Source organism: Quercus robur, chromosome 10 (genome assembly GCF_932294415.1).
Source record: "Quercus robur chromosome 10, dhQueRobu3.1, whole genome shotgun sequence".
NCBI classification, from domain to species: Eukaryota; Viridiplantae; Streptophyta; class Magnoliopsida; order Fagales; family Fagaceae; genus Quercus; species Quercus robur.
The window spans coordinates 48999110-49014880 of record NC_065543.1 but is presented as its reverse complement, the minus strand read 5'-3'; the positions used below and the strand labels follow the sequence as shown (position 1 = coordinate 49014880).

The following is a 15771-nucleotide window of genomic DNA, read 5'->3' as shown; positions in this document are numbered from 1 at the left end:
ACCTCATTCAAAATCAATAATTTAACTCTAACGACTTCAATTAACTATGGTTAAGTAAACTAACGTTTAATAATAAAATAAAATAAATAAATAAATAAAAATAAAAAATAAAAAACAAAAAAAAACTGTGTCAACTCTGCCAGAGAGGGAAAAAGATGGTGTTTAACACACATCTTTGGATTCCTATCCAATGCCCAGTCCCTAAGGGGTGCAGGTGATGAAGACAGAGATTGAATATGTGTTAGCCAATCTCTTGTACGAACAGTACATTCTTCTTAAGTGGGAATCCATGGTCATCCTTTTGATGTGTTTTTTGTATCTTTGTCCTATCCAATTCAATAAAATTGTTTCGTTAATATTAGCAATAACTTTCTCTTTGTTGTTAATCCATGGTGTTATTTGTTAGGGTTTTTTTAGTATTGGCAAATTTCCTGTCAAAGTTTCGGTTGTAATCACAATACTCTCGTGTATTCATTCTATCTGAATTGTAATTGTTTCAAGTAAATGAGGTTAAATAGCTAAATTAACAAAAAATAAATAAATAAATAAATAAAATTCAAAGTGCTACACTAAGAAGCTTAGTTGAGTGAGATTGCCATATCAAGCGAGATATCAAGCAAGTTCATCAGGAATTGTTTTTAAGTTACACAAAGAAGTTCGCTTGACATTGAATAGAAATCTTGAGAGGATAATTAACACGATACAAACATCAAATGCAACTTGAGTGTTTGTGAGTTTTTGGAAACCACAGACCATTGAAACAAATCTTCAAGGAGCCTTGAAGAGTTTGATAGATAGGACTAGTGATCGTCATTTCAAATTATGCTTTAGAGATTGTTATGAGAAGCAACTGGTATAGTATGTTGTGTTAGCAGAAGCAGGAGGCTTAGATATAAGAACATTGCATAACTAGAGATTTCATATGTCATTATGTACTACAATTATCATCATAATAAATCTCGTTTACTAGGCTAGGCCTCAAAGATATCTGCACAACTATAGAGTTTTTTATTATCTTCATAATGGATCTCATTCTATTGTTTTTTTTTTTTAATTAGAAATTCCATTAGCATGCTATACAAGAAACCAAACATTCAATATATTCTCAAATAATAACAAATCATGGAGTTCAAGCATTCGATATATCTAAAAACCATATTAAATCTTAAGAACATGTCAACATGTAATGTTTTCAAATATTAAAATCAATATAAAAAATTTAATCATCAATCCATAGAAACACAGATAATTTCAGGTACACATGATTAAAAAAATTAAAAATATTAAAATTCACCTCTAATTCTAACTAGAGATTCAACCACTCATAGTTATGCAAAATTGTTGGGAAATTTAGACCCCGGTTAATAGAATTAACAAGTTTTAAACCCAAGTTGTTAATTAGATTTATTATGAACATACCTTGTTAAAACAAGCAAACATTAATATCATGCACAACAAAAAGGTAAATAAGATAAGATAAGATATGATGATTCAGAAAAACCAATGAAACAAACTAGTTTCACAGTAAAAAACTTGAGGGGAAAACTTTCTGAAAAGCAATCCACTATAATAAAGAGAAGTTTTAGATCTAGTACAAAACATTTGTCCCTAGATTCTACAATCCCCGTAAATGAACTTACAGTAGAAACCTTCTACATACTAGTTCAGAACCTCTAAACTCTTTAATATATGAACGTCATCCTTTTGCACGGATCCCAGTACGTGACTAACCAATGATGCACGGCTCCCAGTACATGACTAACTCACCAACTTGAAAAATATGTTGGCTGTAAAGTTCTTTACTTCATTAACAATGAGGATCAAGAAGTACTTTGTTACAAAACCCTAAGGTGCAAAAGACGCAGTAACTTCTTACAGAAAGAGAATAAGGCACTAGGTCACCTTTTGCATGTGTTTTCCTTGTATTCTACTATATGACGGCCTTTAAAACAAGCTTATATATGTCTAGGGTTGTGAAAAAAGAAACCCTATATATATGTCAGCATGAGCTGAAAATCAAATCTGAAAATTCTGATTTCGTAGATCTCGATAGATATTTCTGTTGAGCTTCTGTCGAGTCCTTAATAGATATTATTTGTCGAGCTTTAATGAACAACACTTCTTCACTTATTCATCGAACAGATTTGCATGGCTTCAATACTAAACTTGAACTCTTATTCCTTGAAGTATGAAACACATCATAGATCTACCCAATTACAAGTAAAATGCGTTTTGTCAAAGGATTAGCCAATTTACATGAAATATGTTCTAACAAGTCTCACATAAGTCCTAACAAAAACAAATCCATAAAAGAAATTGCTAAACATCTAAAAGAACTAAAAAAAATAAAGATGAAAAAAATTCTAGGGTTTTTTTGCTCTATAACCTCAATCTTCTCCAAAGAAAAAGGTAAAATCCTTCAAATTTGGAATGTCAATCCCTTATTTTTTGGAGTTTTTTTTTTTTTTTTTCACTGTTAACTTCCATATCACTTTTAACCTCCAAAATGTTTTATTCTGAATTTGTGGTGAACTATATAGTTGTAGGTGTTTGAGTATTCTTTCCAACCCCCATATAAAGTTATGGATATGTACAAAAATTAAGGTTAAACATACCAAGACTGCCTCAAATCTTCCTTCTAGGATTCTTTCTAAACTTGGCTTTGATTTCATTTGTTCTTCTCTTGCTTTGAACTCCCACATTGTTAGGTTCTAAAGCTTAGGACTTTATGTATTTAGAACTCTAATTTGTAATGTTGACAAACCATGATCAAAACAATGTGTTTAGAAGTGTTTAAAGCTAGCTCAAAGTTGTATGTCAATGTAAAGTTGGAATCGAGTGTAAAGCAGAAAGCAGTGTGGCTTTCGGCCTGGCTTGATCGATTGAAGCTTAGGCTCGACCGATCGAACGTCGGGCAGATTGCTTTTCTGCAGAATTTTCCAACTCAGCCCTAGTTGTTTTAAAACGTTTTTAGGGTTTCTTATTTGTCCTAAGTATAAAAGACAAACCCTAGCCACGTTTTAGTGTTGCTCATATTGCGGTTTGTGTAAATCTCTTGTGAGATCTAGAGGAGCTTTCCTTTACACAAACTTAGGGTTTTCAAGGAGGAGATATTCTCTACACCTTGATAATCAAAACAGTTGCTGCCATTAAAGCTTAAAGAATACACAAGCGGGGGTACTTGTAGCTGGTGGGAATCCAAGAAAGGAGTCTGTGGATTCGGAGCTTGCACGTGGATGTGTCAGTAAGTTCTACTGGTTGGTAACATTAGGAAGTTAAGCGGGGGTGCTTGTAAGTCCTTTTGTATGAACTTCGATTCTTTCTGATAGTAGATTCAAGTTTACCTTAAGGATAGCTAGGTCAAATCCTCTCTAGGTTTTTACCGGTTTGGTTTCCTAGGTGATCATATCGTGTGTTATTTATTTTCCGCTGCTTTGCATGATTTGATCTTTATTATTGTGATAACCTAGACTTGTTTAATTGGACTAAGTAACAACTTGGCTAATTACCTAGGTTTAATCAATTGTTTAAGGGGTCTAAAAACTGTCAAGTGGTATCAGAGCAGGTTGCTCTTTTTTTTTTGATCCTTTGATCTTTGAGTTGATCCTTGACCCCTGTTGTCATGGAATACGGACACTCTCTAGTTATTCCTCCTCACTTTAATGGGAATAATTATGCTTACTGGAAAGTAAGGATGAAAGCCTTCCTGAAATCCATTGATGAGAGGCTATGGAATTCCGTTGAATACGGATGGGAGAAGCCCACTACTCCTGTTAGTGAGTGGCAAACTTCTCAGAAAGAAGCAGCTTCGTTTAATAGCAAGGCTATGAATGCGATTTTTAATGCTGTTTCTATGGAGGAATTTAAAAGAATCTCGAATGTTGAGATCGCTCATACTGCTTGGAATATCCTCCAGACTGTGCATGAAGGCACGAAGACTATCAAAATAAATAAATTGCAGCAATTGACTTCTAAATTTGAAAGCATTAGGATGTCTGATAATGAATCTTTTGATGAATTCTATGCTAAACTGAATGATATTGTTAATTCTGCTTTTAACTTGGGTGAAATCTATGATCAACCTAAAATTATTAGGAAGATTCTTAGATCTTTGACTGAAGACTTTAGACCCAAGGTGACTGCCATTACTGAAAGCAAGGATGTGGACTCCATCCCTGTTGATGAGCTTGTAGGATCTCTTCAATCCTATGAGTTGGATCTACCCAAAACTTCCAAATCCAAATCAATGGCTTTTAAGTCAGTTGATGATGTTGATAGTGGTGGATTTGATGATGAGCTCTCTGCTACAAAGATTGCCTATCTTGCCAAAAATTTTAGAAATTTTCTCAGGAATAACAATAGAAAGGCAAGAGACACAAACACTGCTGAACCTAGAAATTTTAGGAAGCATGATCCCACTAAGGTTAATAACAATGATAAACCTAGAGAAAGAGTAGGTCAATCTTCCAATAATTCTTTGGGCTCTCAATGTTATGGATGTCAAGGGTATGGACACTTGAAATCTGAATGTCCAACCTATTTGAAGTCTATGGGTAAGGCTATGGCTGTAACCCTTAGTGATGGTGAAGTTTCTGATCATGATTCTGATTGTGATGAGGATGAAAATTTCATTACTTTCACTGCTACTGCTGTAGTTGATGAGAGCATATCTGTTGAAGAGAACCCTTCTGATGGGGAACTCTCTGAAGATGCAGATCTTCAAGAGGCCTATAACAAACTTTGCAAAGTTGCTGCAAAGGATGCTATGAATGTTGAACTTGCCCTAAAGAAAATTGAATCTCTTGAGCTTGAAAAGAAAAATTTGCTTGTTAAATTATTTAATGCTAATGACCTTTTGAACAATGTGAAAACTGAAAACATGCTTTTGCTTGATAAAGTTAAATCCTTAGAACTTGATTTATCTGTTGCTAGATCTGCTAGTTCTAAACTTGATCAAATGCTGAGTGTTCAAAAGTCATCTTCTGACAAAACTGGTTTAGGTTATGTTGATAGCATCTGTGTGTCTGCTCCCCATTCCATTAAGTTTGTTCCTTCATCTTCTTCTTCTCAACCTTCTACGAGTGAGAAAGTGAGTGAAACTGTCAAACCCCCTGTGATTGAGGTTGCTAAACCCTTAGAAGGTTCATCATCTAGGAAGATTAGGGTTGATCTGAAAGAATCTAAGCCTAAGAAGCCTACCCTATCTAAGGACAAGACACATGATAAACCTGCATGAGTTTGTCATTTTTGTGGAAAGTCTGGACACATACGTCCAAATTGCTACAAGCTGCAAGCTGCAAAAAGAGCAAACAAACTAAAAGTACCTGTGCCTTAAGCACTTGATCTTATGGTACTTATTGGTGATTTGGTAAAAGGTTTAAACTTTTATTCCAATCCTGGAGTTAGTAATCATTCTCAAGTGAATAAGAACTCGAATGCTCGTGGTGCATCTAAAAAGTTTTGGATGCAAAAGACTCGACCTAACTGAGTCTTTCTGACATGGTCCTTGTGCTTCATTGCTCTACCCTTTGTGACCGTTGTTCTTTGGTTTTTGTTTTTTTTTTTTTTTTTTTTTTTTTTTTTTTTTTTGTCTCTAGGATTTGCATAAGCATAACATTCATGCATTTCATTCTAGGTGTTTTTATTTTTAATAAAAATAAAAATAAAAAAAAAAGGGAAAAAGGAAGCACATTTTGTTTTTGCACTATTCTTCTTGGTTTTTGAGAACAAGCTTGGTCAATTTATTTTCACATAACATGTTGTTTGTACCTTGTTTAGCTTTGATGAGCTTATTTATTGCACTCTACTAGTTGAAGATTTGTAATGCATGTTGTGTGGGAAAGATGTGTGTGGTTTTTGATTACTATGTCTTAATCTTGAAGTCACATGTTTTTTAAATGTTGGACTTGAACTTTTAAGAGAAAGGCATAAATAACCATCTCACCACTGTTCACTAGCCAATCATGAACACCTTAATGCATATCATAAGATTTTGTGCTCGAGAAAGTGTAGCACATGCACAAAAAGAACATAAGGTGAAGCCTCGGTAAAAGTGCTTAATTTTTAAAATCTAATTGGTGTGCACTATTAAGCTTGATGCCAAATTCACATAAAACTTAAAATTGGAATGTATATTATGAGGCATAAATACAAGAAACTTACATGATTGCAAGCTTATGATCTAGGAGATGTGAGAGTTATATGATGTAACTCTTTAGGTGATAGTCTCTTTTAAATTCTTTGTGATGAATTTTGTAGACTTTGTGATTGATTGCTATTCACATATCACCTCACATGTATCTCATGTCTTTGCTAGTCGCACACACTACACGAGTTACTCGTTGCTAAACATTGTACATGTTATTGTGTGTGTTTATGGTCTGACCAACCAAGTTTTTGCAATCACCTTGAATTATGTGCAAACTATATTTGTTGCTTGAAAATTTGTGAAGAATGCAAAATTTCGTTTTTGGGAATATTGGGCTTAAAATTCTTGTTTGGAAAATCATATCATCTCATACTCATGCATTTTTGTTCTTAAATTTCAATGCTTTGAGTTAAATCTTTTTGTTTTTCAAAAATTGTGTTTTTCCAGAAAAATTTGGTGAGCCTCTGCCTGATTCGATCGGTCCATTCTGTTTTTTGACTGATCGAAATTTTTAAAATTTTAAAATTTTTAAGAGAGGGAGTCTCTGTCTGTTTCGACCGGTCGAGACTGATTTTCGACCGATCGAAACTCGTATTTCTGGTTTTTTAAAAAGGCAGAATAGGACTTTTTCAAAGTCACTATTCAAACTTTTTCAAGTTTCTCTCTCTCTCTCTCTCTCTGCGTTGGCTCTTGGCTCCACCATCAATTTTTGTCATTTTCCTTCAAGATTTTTGCAAGGTTTTTGTCCTTAGAAGCCGGTAAGACCCTTTTGCCCTTCTTTTTCAAGTTTATTTCTTGTTTTCATGCATTTTTCATGCATTCTAATGGGTATTTTCGCCATCTTCAAAATTATTGGGGTTTTTGATGATTCAAGCCAATTCTTGTGTAATTGATCAATGGGTTTTTGTGCCATGATGTTATATTGATGTTCCCTATAGTTTAATTTGATCAATTTGGTGGTTTTTGAAAAATTGAAAATTCTAGGGTTTTGAATTTGATCCGAATTGGGGTTTTTTGTCAAATTGGCTTAAATTGATGAAATTGGCTTCTCCAATTGATGTAATTGGTCATTATTGTTGTTATTCTATCATGTGTAATGATCAATTCGTCATTTTTAAAAAAAATTGATCAAGTGGTTTCTTTATTTTGGGGTTTTTGTGTTAAAAACCTTTATGTGCAAGCCAATTTTGTAATTTGAATCTTTTTGACTCAATTCACTGCATTAGCACATGCATCATGACATTTAAATTTGTTCATGCATCATATAGATTTTGTTTCTATTTTTTTTGTGCTAACTTGCAGTCTGCCTTTGGTTTTGGTTTTGTGGTTTTTGTTCTTTCGCTCTGTGTTTTGATCCTTATCTTAGCTCCATGCCTAGGAAAACTAGAGCTAATAGGATCACTTCCACTTCCTCTCAGTCTCCACCTAGAGTAGAGCTGTTTAAGAATGATAAGTGTAGAGAAGCCTATGACACCTTGAACTGTAGGCGTAAGATTTGGTCTGAGCGAGCTGTTGTGTTAGATGCGCTTGATCTGGCCATTAGGGCTAACTTTGAGTCTAGGGGTTGGTTACCTCTCGTACAGATAGATCATCCACCTCCGAACGCCCTGATTAGAGAGTTCTACTCAAACCTCTCTTGCCACATATATGATTCCAACACCCTTGTTAGGAGTTGGATACGAGGTGTAGAGTTCACTATTACCCCTCGGGTGGTGGCTGAAGCTCTTGGGGTGCCGGTTGTTCGGGATGCTGTCTATCCCTATGATGAGTTACCCTCTTTAGATGTAGTCATGTCTTACATCATTGGGTCATCTATCTAGTGGGGTTCTGATCCTCGGATCACGTCCGCTGAGCTTACCGAGACTACCTATCTCTTCTTTAGGATTGCGTGTAATTCCTTGTGGCCTATCTCTCACTTCCACACCATCCCTTTAGAGCGATGTGTGTTTTTGTATGCCTTTGCTTCTGGAGTGTCTATCAGTTTTCCTCACTTGTTCCTTCATTCTTTGAACGAGGTTCATAGGAGTTCTGCCGTAGGGCATGCGTTGATTCATCCTATTTTCATTCATAGGATTCTGCTCTATTTGGGTCTAGATGGTTTTCTGTCAGGTGAGCCTGTTCATGTGATAGCTCCTATAAGTGCCACCTTTCTTCGTCAGAGGGCTGCTCAGTTGAGAGTTCCTCCTTCTCGTCCTAGAGGTGCGTCATCTAGTACTGTTCCCCCTCCTCCCTCTTCTACAGGTACAGCTGCTGCTAAGCCTTCAGGTGCTGCTACTGATGCTGATGTTATTGTTCCTCCATCGACTACTACGGATGATTCAGACATTCGTCGCACGTTGGATCATCTCTTGACCGTTCAGGCGGCTCAAGGACAGATTTTGGTGGACGTGCTTGATGAGATCCGTGCCTTGCGTGCGGAGTTGGCGCAGTTTAGACCACCTCCCTTTTGATGATGGATATCTTGTGTGCCCTTTGGCATTCCGTCACAAAAAGGGAGAGCACTTGTAGAGTTTTTGCTTTCAGGGGGAGACTTTTTGATTTTGGTTGGAGCTTGTGGAGTTTTAGATTGTATCTAGGTGCTTCACTGTGTACTTAACTTTTTTAGCTCTTTCCTTGTTTTTGATGGATATTCATGTTAGGGGGAGTTTTATGTTTTTGTTGGTACTTTATTTGTTTCTTGTTTCAAACTGCTTATTGATTTATATTTATGAGTTATTCATTGATATATGTCTTTATTTGTGTGTTGTTTGAAATCAAGAAGTTATTTTGTTTACTTGTATTTTTTCCACACATGCGGTTATGCATTTTGTTTAGTGTTTCAGGAAATATACAGGTTGATTCAATTGAGCTGCTGTCTACACTTGCAACTGATGGATAGTAGTTAGGATTGAATTTTTGTTTATGAGCATTATTTTGTATAGGGCTTTTCATTTTGTAAACTTTGAGCATATAAGTTGTGTTTTGTCACGGATTGCCAAAGGAGGAGTTTGTTAGGTTCTAAAGCTTAGGACTTTATGTATTTAGAACTCTAATTTGTAATGTCGGCAAACCATGATCAAAACAATGTGTTTAGAAGTGTTTAAAGCTAGCTCAAAGTTGTATGTCAATGTAAAGTTGGAATCGAGTGTAAAGCAGAAAGCAGTGTGGCTTTCGGCCTGGCTCAATCGATCGAAGCTTAGGCTCGACCGATCGAATGTCGGGCAGATTGCTTTTCTGCAGAATTTTCCAACTCAGCTCTAGTTGTTTTAAAATATTTTTAGGGTTTCTTATTTGTCCTAAGTATAAAAGACAAACCCTAACCACGTTTTAGTGTTGCTCATATTGCGGTTTGTGTAAATCTCTTATGAAATCTAGAGAAGCTTTCCTTCACACAAACTTAGGGTTTTCAAGGAGGAGATATTCTCTACATCTTGATGATCAAAACAGTTGCTGCCATTAAAGCTTAAAGAATACACAAGCGGGGGTGCTTGTAGCTGGTAGGAATCCAAGAAAGAAGGAGTCCGTGGATTCGGAGCTTGCACGTGGTCATGTCAGTAAGTTCTACTGGTTGGTAGCATTAGGAAGTCGAGCAGGGGTGCTTGTAAGTCCTTTTGTATGAACTTCGATTCTTTCTGATAGTGGATTCAAGTTTACCTTGAGGATAGCTAGGTCAAATCCTCCCTAGGTTTTTACCGGTTTGGTTTCCTGGGTGATCATATCGTGTGTTATTTATTTTCCGCTACTTTGCATGATTTGATCTTTATTATTGTGATAACCTAGACTTGTTTAATTGGACTAAGTAACAACTTGGCTAATTACCTAGGTTTAATCAATTGTTTAAGGGGTCTAAAAACTGTCACACATGATTTGTTGACTTACTGGACTCTCAAGATTACTCTCCTCGTAGCCACATCTTGAAGCACAAATTGGGCGGACTTGTTTATTTCTTTTCATTACATCTGATGTCCCTGTACGACTTGAAAGCGTGGACCCAATCTGTCCCAATATGGGCTCGGTCTTGGAATGGGCTTGGGCTATGATAATAATAATAATAATATTATTAGGGTAAATTCCATAAACCACCCCTGAGATTTGAGATAATACCAACTAAGTCAGAACATTTTAAAACCTACCAGTTTCATCCTAAAAAGACAAATTTGTCCCTCAACTTAAAAGGAAAAAAAACGCCTTGACTTTTTTTTTCCCCCTTCTTCCTCTATCTTCCCCCTTTCTTCTCTGAGTTCTTCATCTTGAAACCCAAAACCCATGATGGAAATGAGCACCATCACCAAGCCACCATGGCCAAAAACCATAGCTACCAATTTCTTACTCTATGGATGCATAGACCTAGCATTCTCACCCTATGGTGAATATTGGAGGAAAGTATGGAAATTTTGTGTCCATGAACTTTTGAGCCTCAAAAGAGTGCAATTAATCTCTCCACTATGTAAGGGAAGAAGAAGTTGCTATATTGATCAGTAAGGTACGTGACTCGTGCCTCAAAGGGGTTTCTATTAATCTAAGTGAGTTACTGATTGAGACCGCTAACAACATCATTATTAGTGTGGAGTGACCACCGCACTAAGGTGTGTAGTGGTGTAAATAGTATTGTTAGTTAGGTACTAAAGTACGACCTTAGATAATAATAATAATAATAATAATATGAGTGAGTGGTTAATATTAATGGAGTCAGTATTGTACCAATAGCTGTTTTTTTTGAATGAGAAACCAATAGCTGTTTTGATTTGGTTAAAGAAATGAAATGTTTTAGAATTGGTTGATATTGGTGTACCATTTTAAGATTGCTGCTATATATGTGTGTGTTTGTGTATGTGCGCGTGCATCAAAGTGTTTAAAATAATAAATTTATATCTCACCAATCTAATATAATAATAATAATAACAATAGTAGGTATACAATTTAAAAAACTAAATACTGCACTATTGTACTAATGTACTAATGTAAAAAATTTAAAAATTTAAAAAAATATTAAAACTACAATATTGTTTCAATAAATAAAAATTACACTATACTATTGTACTAATGTACAATTTTAAAAAATAAATAAAAACTACACTATCTTTTCAATCAAAAAAACAAAAACGCAGTTGTACTAAAATACTATACTAATTGTCTATTGTACTTTTTTTGAGTTAATATCAGAATTGTAGTAATATTGTAATTAATAATTAGAAAATAAAAATAAAAGTACAACATAAACAACTTCATAGTTTGTTGGTTTTTTTAATCCTTATGAACTACTTGGCACAATTTAGAAAGAAATGATGATGGATAAAAAACATATTTGTTCTTTAGATCTACTATGATTTGCATCAAAATGTTGGGGAAAAAAAAACACAAAATATAGTGAAAAAAAAGTAGAAAGCGACACACAAACTAACTTAATTAGAATATTCTAAGGTAGTTTCTTGCTTTTATAATAAAAGATTAATCTTGCTTGAAGGACTTTAGCTTGCAAGTGTAACAACTCTATAAACGAGTTCGTACTTTCTGGATCTTTTAACCCTTATGAATCACTTGGCACAATTGAGAAAGAAATAATGAGGAATAAATAAATAAATAACATAGTTGTGCTTTGGATCTACTACTATCGCTCACAAAATTTTGAGGAAGAAGGAAAAAAAAAAAAAAAAAACACAAAATATAGTTAAAAAAAAGAAAAAAAAAAAAGAAGAAAAGAAAACACATACTTAGAATAGAAAACACAATTTTGCTTGAAAGCCTTTAGCCTCTTATGTCTCTGTTTGCCCATAATTTTTAGCTGATTAGGATTTTTTTCCCCTAAAGGATTTAGATACATAAAATATCAAAATCATATAAATAACTTTTATTTATTTATTTAAAATATGTTTTATGTTTTAAAAATAAAATAATTAGAGGAGCCCCCACTAGCTATGGGCTAGTCTATCATATCTTTTCTATAATATCTATATGTATATTTATTATATGAGTCCAGCTATGGGCTAGTCTACCATATCTTTTGTATAATATCTATAGGAAGACAAAATTCAAATATCTATATGTATATTTATTATATAAGTCCAGTTAATGTATGGGCTAGTCTATCATATCTTTGTTATAATATCTATATGTATATTTATTATATGAGTCCAGCTATGGGCTAGTCTACCATATCTTTTGTATAATATCTATAGGAAGACAAAATTCAAATATCTATATGTATATTTATTATATGAGTCCAGTTAATGTATGCTCTTAGGGCACATATTAATCATCCATTTTTCAAAATATTTTTATGGATATTTTAAAAAAACCATTTAAAAAAAAGTTAGTAGTTTTTTCAATTTTTCATAAACAGTTTTCTAAAATGATTTACTAATGTATGATCTCTTAGGGCACACGATAGTAAATCCCTTATTATATAAATAAATTTGGGGAAGAAAACAGAGGAAGAGGCCTTAAGAATTATACTATATGCACAATAGTTTTCACAATAAATTTCATAATTGCTTAGTTGGTAAGTTATTATTAATTTTCATATGAGTTCAATACTGACACTACATTTATTATCAAATATTAACAACTTTTCACCTCATGTTGTAAAATTTGTTGTGTGACTTTGGACTTATCAAGAGGTCCTAAGAAGCTCCCTTAGAGTCAATGTGGGTCTATCCCTAACTCAGTCTCCATGGCCTCCCTTGATGCAACAACCATTCTCCACCTTCTCCTAGTGTCCCTATTGCCTTGTGAGTCAATAGTTAATCATGGCCTATACAACATGTTTCATCATGTATCAATCTCTTTCAAGAATTGGATGTAAGAATAATTAAAGGAAGATAATAACAATATTCCTATGCAAGCTTTGTACTCAACATCTAATTAAAAGAGCCAAAGGCCTTGTAACTGAATTGGCACCTCTTCATGCACAAAGTGCTTGGGGGTCTAGGGGGGAAAGGGCTTGAGCTGCGAGATTAGCAGCATATTGTAATTATTTCTCAAAAAAAAAAAAAAAAATCTAATCAAAAGCTCTCAAAATTAAAGGACCTTATTTTACTGAAAAACCACCTCACATTCCCAAATCATAATACTTTCCTGTGTGTTGAATAATAATGATTTACTTTAATCAATGAAAAATATGAAAAACCCTGTACCCACAACTTCTAATCTTGCTAGAAATTAATGAAAGAGGTTTTACTGGGAATGAAGGCTAATTAAAGACTAAACTGTTAAATTTAACCAAAGGCAGATCTCACTAACTACAGTTAATTAATGTTATTTTACATAAATTTTGATAGGAAGTTTCGTTTTATAAAATTGTTGTAATATTCACGTATGAGTAATGTATATAATTAATTAAGTATGAAGTCTCCCACTATATAAAAAAGACAAGATTGAGTGATTAATATAATATTTTTTTTAGACATAATTTCAATCTTTGGCATCTGTTCCTAATGATTGCTTTTTATTATCAAACCAAGATACCAATTAGTTTTCGTTGTAGGCAGGGATCAAATCCCAAATTCTTATCTGACAACAATAAACTTTACTAGTTGAGCTAACTTGAACCCACAAATTATATCAATTCCTTAATTAACTTCTCCCCTGGGTATTACCTCCCCCCCCCCCCTCCCCCCCTCCCAAAAAAAAAAGAGACTTTACTATAGGCTTCTATATATATCTTGTGATTGTAGTTGTTAGTTGCATTGTGGTAAATACTTAAAAAGAGGAAATGGTTATTCTACCATTGTTCCAACAACCATGGCAAGAGCTATACAAAATAACCTTCATTCCCCTCCTCCCTCTTCTTTTCCTTTTCTCTTTTCTTTTTGTTTTCAAATGCATTAGAATTATTGGAAACCCCAATTTACCTCCATCCCCACCAAAGCTACCAATCATTGGCAACCTTCACTAGCTTGGCTCACTTCCACACCGTTCTCTTCAAGCCCTCTCTAAGAAGCATGGCCCTATAATGTTCTTCTACTTTGGCCATGCACCAACACTTGTGGTGTCATCTACAAAAACCATGGCTACCAATTCCTTACTCTATGGATGCATAGACCTATCATTCTCATCCTATGGTGAATATTGGAGGCAAGTGAGGAAAATTTGTGTCCTAGAACTTTTGAGCCTCAAAAGAGTGCAATCTTTTCAATATATAAGGGAAGAAGAAGTTTCTATATTGATCAATAAGGTACATGACTTGTGCCTCAAAGGGGTTTCTATTAATCTAAGTGAGTTATTGATTGAAAACTCAAACAACATCGTTACAAGATGTGTGTTTGGTAAAAAGTTTGAAGAAGTGGATGGTAAGGGCAAGTCTTTAGAACTACTAAGAAAGGTAATGGTGCTACTTGCAGCTTTTTCTTGGGTAGATTATTTCCCCTATTTGGGTTGGATTGACATTCTAATGGGATTTAAACCAAGTCTAAAATCCACTTGTAGAGAACTAGATACTTTTCTTGATCAAGTGGTTGAAGAACACAAGACAATGAAAAGTGATGATGATGAACATCCTAATAAGAAAGATTTTGCAGATATTCTCCTCCAACTTCAAAAGTATAGCATGCTTGACTTTGAGCTTAGCCATGACAACCTCAAAGCAATCCTACTAGTATCTCTCTCTCTCTCTTTCAGACACTGTTCTTATAATTTTATGATTTTGAAATTGATAATATATAAAGTGCTACCTACTATGTCATTTAAAATTTTAAATGATGTGGCACAAGATATATCTTCAGATTTGTAATATTTGATCTAACCATAAAATAGATTCATTTTAGATGGAGGTAATCTAGCTACTACCATTGGAAACATACCTAAAGTTTTATTTTATCATAATTTCAGGATATGTTTGTTGGAGGAAGTGATACAACTACGACAACTTTGGAATGGGTAATGGTAGAGCTCATAAGAAATCCAAGTATTATGAAAAGAGCACAAGAGGAGGTAAGAAGAGTGGTGGGAAATAAGTCAAAGATAGACGTCAATGATATCAGTCAAATGGATTACTTGAAATGTATCCTCAAAGAAAGTCTAAGACTGCATCCACTAGTTCCGCTTTCTGTACCCCGAGAAACATTAGAAAGTTTAAAATTTGGAGGTTATGATATTCCATAGAAAACAAGAGTATTTGCCAATGTATGGGCAATCCAAAGGGACCCTAAACTATGGAATAGGCCAGAAGAATTCATCCCAGAGAGATTCACAAACAACCTAGTTGATTTCATATGTCAAAACTTCGAATTCATCTCATTTGGAGGTGGGAGAAGGGGGTGCCCAGGATTGACATTTGGCATTGCTGTAGTGGAATATGTGCTTGCCAACCTCTTATGTTGGTTTGATTGGATGTCACCTACCATTAATGCACAAGGAGAAGACTTGGACATGACTGAAGTTAACGCTCTCATAGCATTTCGGAAAAATCCTTTCTATCTAGCACCAATATTGTACTCTTCTTGATCTATCCTCCTTTAATAGGTCATTATTGTGCATATTCAATCTCTACTTAATCTTTCCTCGTTATCTTGTTGTGTTTTAGAATCTGTTGTTGACTCTTACTTATCGAAATAAATGTAAAGGGACTTCAACAATAATAAAAATAGTTGTGACACGATTGTAGCTTATGTATCTGTGTGTGTGTGTGTGTGTTGTTTGAAAAAAAA

The 15771-nt window shown here is 34.4% G+C and overlaps 1 pseudogene; it reads left to right on the top strand.

Moving 5' to 3' along the window:
* Positions 1-13838: 13838 nt before the first annotated feature.
* Positions 13839-15568, top strand: LOC126704284 (phenylacetaldehyde oxime monooxygenase CYP71AN24-like; annotated as a pseudogene).
* Positions 15569-15771: the final 203 nt, after the last annotated feature.